The sequence below is a fragment of the Callospermophilus lateralis genome, unplaced genomic scaffold (assembly GCF_048772815.1).
Source record: "Callospermophilus lateralis isolate mCalLat2 unplaced genomic scaffold, mCalLat2.hap1 Scaffold_1775, whole genome shotgun sequence".
In the NCBI taxonomy this organism is placed as follows: Eukaryota; Metazoa; Chordata; class Mammalia; order Rodentia; family Sciuridae; genus Callospermophilus; species Callospermophilus lateralis.
In genome coordinates, this window is record NW_027512825.1 from 181,648 (window position 1) to 189,012 (window position 7,365).

Sequence of the window (7,365 nt, forward strand, 5' to 3'; positions counted from 1 at the left end):
ACAAAAATATGACAAAGACATTCCAAGAAGAGAAAATTATAAGACTTATGAACATATGTACAAAAATTAAAACAAAGTATTAGATAGTTAAATCCACAGAATAAATACAAAGAATAATATATTATGACCAAATTTGGCTTTTTTTCAGAAGTAAAAATTGGTTTAAACTTTGAAAGTTAATCAGTATTATTCATCTTATCAACATAATAAAGGTGAAAACCATAGGACCATCTCAACAAATACAAAAAGACCTCCAATTAAGTTAGCCACTAGTTCATAAGAAAACTCAGCAAATTGGGGATAGGAGAAAACTTTTTTATTTTTATTTTTTTTTTTATTTTTTAGTAGATGGACACAATTTCCTTTATTTGATTTATTTATTTTTATGTGGTGCTGAGGATGGAACCCAGTGCTTCATGCATGCGAGGCTTTTCTTTTGTAGCTTCACCACTGAGTTAAGACTCCAGCCCCAGAAGAGGACTTCTTTAAGATGATAAAGGTTATATATAAAAATTCTAGGGCCGAAGGTGAGCAATGCTGGTGCGGATTGGAGAGCTACCTGACCTAGAGTGGTTGTTTCAATGGAAGGAACTGATAATTTCAAGACACCAAGCAAATTATCTGAAAAAAGGAAATCTGTGTTATGTTCAACTCCATATATAACTATCCTTGCCTCTCCATTTATGCAGAAGCTTGACTTTGGGACTGGGGTAAATGTTTACCTAATGAAAAGATTTCCAAGAGGTTTGTCTCATTCTCTTTGGGCTGTGAAAAAGATTAATCCCATCTGCAGTGATGATTATCGGAGTATATACCAAAAGAGACTGATTGATGAAGCTAAGATTTTGAAAAGCCTTCATCATCCAAACATTGTAGGTTATCATGCTTTTACTGAAGCCAGTGATGGCAGTCTGTGCCTTGCTATGGAGTATGGAGGTGAAAAGTCTCTAAATGATTTAACAGAGGAACAAAATAAAGACAGCCAGGATGCCTTTCCAGCAGCTGTAATTTTGAAGGTTGCTTTGAACATGGCAAGAGGGCTAAAGAATTTGCACCAAGAAAAGAAACTGCTTCATGGAGATATAAAGTCCTCAAATGTTGTAATTAAAGGTGATTTTTAAACAATTAAAATCTGTGATGTAGGAGTCTCTCTACCATTGGATGAAAATATGACTGTGACTGATCCTGAGGCCTGTTACATTGGTACTGAGCCATGAAAGCCCAAGGAAGCTTTGGAGGAAAATGGTATTATTACTGATAAGGCAGACATATTTGCATATGGCCTTACTCTGTGGGAAATGATGACTTTATCTATTCCACACTTTAATTTTTATGATGATGATGATGATGAAGATTAAGCTTTTGATGAAGGTGACTTCAATGATGAGGCATATTATACAGCTTTGGGAACCAGGCTACCTATTAATATGGAAGAACTGGATGAATCCTTCCAGAAAGTAATTGAACTATTCTCTGTATGCACTAATGAAGATCCTAAAGATCGTTCCTCTGCTGCACACATTGTTGAAGCTTTAGAACTAGATGGCCAGTGACCATGTTCATGACCACCTCACCATGTGTGGTTTGTGTCTATAACTGTTCTGTTTATTTGGATACATTTATATAGTCACTATGATGATCTACACAGTTACTAGTCTCTGAAAGAGGCCTATTGTAGGACCATAGTACTGTTAACATTTGAATTACTTCTTAAGGCTATTTTTTTGCATGATAAGCACTCAGTATTATACTGGATTTTCTGTGAAGTTTAAAAAACTAGCTCTGCAGTTCCTTAAATGTTGCTTATATAGAGCTAAAACACTAGCAATAAATGTTGTAAACTGTCTAATATTAATTTGAATTGGATGACCATAACTTTTACTAATGATCATTGTTACATATTTTCTTTTTATGAATCTATTAAAATTAGCACTTTATACAGTGCAAAAGCCTGCATTTGCTTCTAGTTTTTTGGCTGATGTACTTATTAAGTGGTCACTAGAACTTGAAGAAAAAAAAATGACTCAATAGAAAACTCCTTGGGTAGTTTGATTCTTTGGCTTGTCTTGCTGTCTTGGATCTCCCCAGTCTTAGTTGTTTACTTTAATTTACTTAATGTATTTTCTGTACTGATCCCTTTTTTAGTTTTTATTTATTAATCAAGATTGTATAAAAATAATAGAACTCAAGTAGGGCAATACAAAATAAAGGATAGTTTTCATACTGAAAAAAAAATAAAAATAAAAATTCTACTGTTACATATCTAATGATTAAATGTCAAGTGCTTTCTCTGAGTTCAGAAATAATTCAAGTATATTTAATTACACTATTAATCATTGCCTCTGTAGGTTCTTGTGAGTGTAAGAAGGCAATAACAACAACAAAAATTGTAAGGTATAAGTAATGGAAAGAAGGATCTAAAGCTGTCATTCTGGATGACATGCTCTAAACATAAAAAAACTCAAAATAATATATACACAATTAGCATTAGTAAATTCACTTAGATCACTGAATATAAAACCTAAGGTATATATGTATTTGCAAAAAGAATTAATAAATAAAATAATATTTAAGCAATTAATTTCATTGGAAAACATCATGTTTCTAGAAAAAATCTGAGGAAAGACATGCAAGATCACAAAACTGAAAACTACAGAATATTTCAGGGAAAATTAAAGATCTAAATAGAAGACTAGATATAGCATGCTCATGGATTTGCAGATTCAATATTGTAAAAATGCCAATTCTCTCTAAATTAACTTATTAATTCCATGCAATCTCAGCCAAGATCTCATTGTGTTTTTCTGTGGAAATTTATTAGGGGCATCTAAAATTTATAAGGGGATGCAAATGGCCTATAATAGTCAAGAAATCAAGAAAAAGACATTGTTGGAGAATTTACTACCATCATATAATAACATTTAACATAAAGTGATATTGGCCAAATTATATTGTGTGGATGAACTAATACGTAACAACAAATTCCACCATTATGTACAATTATAATGCACCAATAAAAAATGTGCTGGGAGAGCTAGATGTAGTGTCACATGCCTTTAATCCCAGGGTCTTGGGAAGCTGAGACAGGAGAATCGTGAGTTCAAATCCAGGCTCAGCAAATAGTGAGGTGATTATCAACTCAGTAAGACCCTGTCTCTAAATAAAATAGGGCTGGAGATGTGGCTCAGTGGTTGATTGCTCCTGAGTTCAATCTCTGATACCAAAAAAAAAAAATGTGGAGGAAAAAAATTTTAATTTGATTTTTAAAAATTCTTACTATAAAGCTACACTATTTAAGACAGAGGGGTATTTATGTGATAATATATAAATAGACCAGTAGAAGAGAAGGGCCTAGAAATAGGCCACACATATATAGTAACCTGATGCATAACAAAGATGCCATTGCAATTTTGTGGTGATAAGATTTCTTTTTTTTCTCAATAAATTGTGCTGAGGAGCAATTGGAAATTCATATGACAGAAACAGACTTTAACTCTACTGTCTTGATCCATCTTTTACTGCTATAACAGAATGCCAAATATTGGGTAATTAATAAAGAAAATAAATTTATTTCATTCACAGTTCTGGAGGCTTGGAAGTCCAAAATCAAGGGGATGCATCTGGTAAGGCTCTTCTTGATGCATTATAACAGCGCAGAAAGACCCACATAGTGGGAGAGTGTGCACAGGAGAGAGAGAGAGAGAGAGAGAGAGAGAGAGAGAGAGAGAGAGAGAGAGAGAAACTTGCTTTTACTAGAAACCCTCTCGCAAATGATGGCATTATTCCATTCATGGGAGCAAAGCCTATTTCACACCATTTACAAAAGTTAATTCCAATAGGATTGTAGGCCTAAATGTGAAAAAAATAACAGTAATATTCTACAAGAGGGGTTGTAGATAGTAAACATTTTCAGCTTTGTGGGCCCTAGGGTCTCCAACTGCAACTACTTGGCTCTGATTTTAGTAAAAAGACCCCTAAGAATATGAATCATAAAAGAAAATATTAATAACGTTCTGAAGTTTTGTTTATCAAAAGACATTATTAAGAGAATGGAACAGCAAGACAAAATCTAGTAAAAGATTTGCTATATGTATCAGTAGGGATATGTACACATATCATATATGTTGCATATCTGTGATACCTAAAGAATGCTTAAAAATCAATAAGGAAAAGGCAAGTAAATCAACAAACAAAATGAGCAAAAAATTTGAGTTGGCATTTTACAAAAGAGAATATCAATATCGACATATGTCATGAAAAGATGTTCCACGTGATTATTTATCAGTAAACTACAAATAAGAATAAACCATAAAGAGGTATCAATATAAGCCCAACATAATGGCTAGCTAAAATGAAAAACACTAACAATATGAAGTGTGGAAAGGCCATGGAGCAGCTAGAATAGGAAGTTTTATATAATACAAATGAGAGTGTAAATTTGTACAACCAGTTTGAACTGCTGAGGTCTACTAAAACTTCCACTATGATCTAGAAATTCTAATACTAGGTATATAAGAGAGGGGTATAGATATGTAAAGCAAAAGGAATGTGTAGGACCATTCACAGCAGTTTTCTTTATGATAGCCATAAACTGGAAATAACTCAGATGTCTATCAACAGCAGAATTGATAAACTGCGGTACACTTATACAATGAAATACCATACAGCAATAAGAATTTTTTAACACTGATGAGTATACAAGACATGATACCAGAGAAAAGACAAGACATGAAATTGGAAAAAGCAGTATGGGTTCATCTCTACAAAATTCATGGTCAGAAATAATAATCTATGGTGATTAAAGTAAAAATAGTGATTACTTATGGTGTAGGCACAATGAAGCATTCTGGGTAGCAGAAATATTTTGTATCTTCGTGGTTACATGAGTAATACATATGTAAAACTTATTATAATTTGATAATTTATCATTTGTGCATGTTTTGTCTATCTTAATTTGCAACCAAAATTTTAAAAGTCAAAAACTTTACACAAACATATTTTCATTGAAAGATTCAAATAATACCAAAATACTGACAGTAAGACATTAATCTTGCCATTATTTCCTACTCTTTCTCACTGTTCTCCCTAGAGACTACAATTGTGAGCATAAGTCCTAATTATCTATGTGAATGTAATATAAGAAATTCATTTTTGCAAGCTGGGATTTTGGCTCAGTGGCAGAGCACTGGCCCGCAAGTATGAGGCACTGGGTTCGATCCTCAGCATCACATGAAAATAAATAAATAAAATAAAGATATTGTGTTCATCTACAACTAAAAAATTATTAAAAACATTTTTTTGCTTATAATTTAGTCTTACTTTTCAAAATACGTCTCCCAGCTCTTTGTATGTTTAGTGCACATCATCCTCAATTTTAAAAAGCTGCATAATGTTCCAAACTATAAAAGTCATATAATTTAATCATCTTGTTACTAATTGAAACTTCAATTATTTCTAATTTTTCACTATTTGAAACAATACTTCAAGAAGCATATGTCAATATTCTGAGAGCACACTACAATATATTGATTTGCACTATGCACAATTAATTTCTGTAGGCTAAAATTGTGGAAATAATATTGTTAACTGAAGGAAAATTATAGTGCAAAAATTTAGGTACATTTTGCCAAATTGTCTTGAAGTAGATATTACAGGTTATATTCTAATCAACTGTCCATAAAAATATCTAATTTCTCACATGTTTATAACTGAATGTATCAATCTTTTAAAATTTTGCCAGTAAGGGCAAAACAAACAAAAAACCCCTGAAACTCATTGTTGTTTTAAGTTATATTTCTATGCATCATTTACATTTCTTGTGAAAGTGACTATATTTTTTGCCCCATGTTTTTACTAGTCTTCCTATTTTAATTGATTATTTTGGACTTTATTATGAATAATAAATATATTTTAATAAATATAGAAAATATTTTCTCTTAGTTTGCCACTTGTAAATTTTCTTTTTTTTCACATGGCGCTATCTAGGTCTCTCACAATAATATTGAACAAGCTTTAGTGGGAAAACATTTATTCATCATTAGATGTGAGGCTGGTATATGCATATAACACTCATTAAGATAAGAAAATTTCTCTGTAATTCTGTTGAACTAAAATGGTTTGCTTTCTTCTTAAAAATGCTAGTGTCGCCACAGGTGGTGGTAAGTGCCTTTAATCCCAGGAACTCTACAGGCTGAGGCAAGAAGATCACAAGTTTGAGGCCACCCTGGGCAACTTAGCAAGTCGCGCCTCAAGTTTTTAAAAAATAAAAATAAAAAGGGCTGTTGTTTACTGGTACAGTACCCCTGGATTTTCCCCAGTGCTGTAAAAATAAAATAAAACTAATATTATATAACATAAAAATACGAGTGTCCAGTTGCATCAAATATTTTTTGCTCTCCTTAAGATAATTATACTTTCTTTAATTTGAATATAATGATTTACATTAATATATGCTGAATTTCAAATCAGCCTTGGATACCTGAGATAAATCCTACTTATATTTTAAGAATGTATTCTGAGAAGTCAAAAGTCTAATGTTTTCTCTAATATGCAGAAGTTATGGCAAAACAAGAGAATTTAGAAAAGGGGGGGACACCAGAAAATGGAAGGGACATCATTGTAATAGAGAAGAGACGTTGAGGGGGAAGTGGAGAGAGATGGGAAAGGGGAAGAACAGAAGAATGAGGTTGACCAAATTATGCTGTATGCATGTGTGAATGTACCACAGTGAATTCACCTTTGTCTATACCTATAAAATACCAATTTATAAAAACAGCAAACAGAAGGGTGAAAGGCAAATGGAGTAGAGGAGGGGGAATCTGGGTGAGAGGGCAGGGGAGAAAGGAAGGGAAAGAAGAGGTACTGGGGACTGATAGGAAACAAATTATATTCCATGCATGTGTGATCATGTAAATATGAACCCTACTATTATGTATAAGTACAATGTACTAATAAAAAAATTTTAAATCAAGTTAAAAAAATCTGTGTTCATTTTGCTAATACTTAGAATTTCTATATCTGTGTTCATGAATGAGTGTGTTTTCCTTATAAAATTTTAATAGCCAGGCCATGTCAGCACCCACATAAGTGAATCAGCAAGCTTTCTATTTTTGCATATTTTGTGTTAATTAATATAGCCTAGGAATTACTTGTTCCCTACTTTTATAATCATTTGTGTTTGATGACTGGCTATAGTCTGAATGTTTGTGTCTCCCCTGAACCCTCAACACAGTTGAAACTGAATCCCCAGTGCAATGCTATTATGAAGTGGGGCTTTCAGGGAGGTGGTTAAGCCATGAGGGCAAAGCACTCATTAATGTGATAAGTGCTCTTACAAAAGAGGCCTGAGGGTACTTATTTGTCCCT

At 32.8% G+C, this 7,365-nt stretch overlaps 1 pseudogene; it reads left to right on the plus strand.

The window, feature by feature from the left end:
* The first annotated feature begins 581 nt into the window (after window positions 1-581).
* On the plus strand, window positions 582-1,553 carry LOC143640312 (lymphokine-activated killer T-cell-originated protein kinase pseudogene; annotated as a pseudogene).
* The last annotated feature ends 5,812 nt before the right edge of the window (window positions 1,554-7,365 follow it).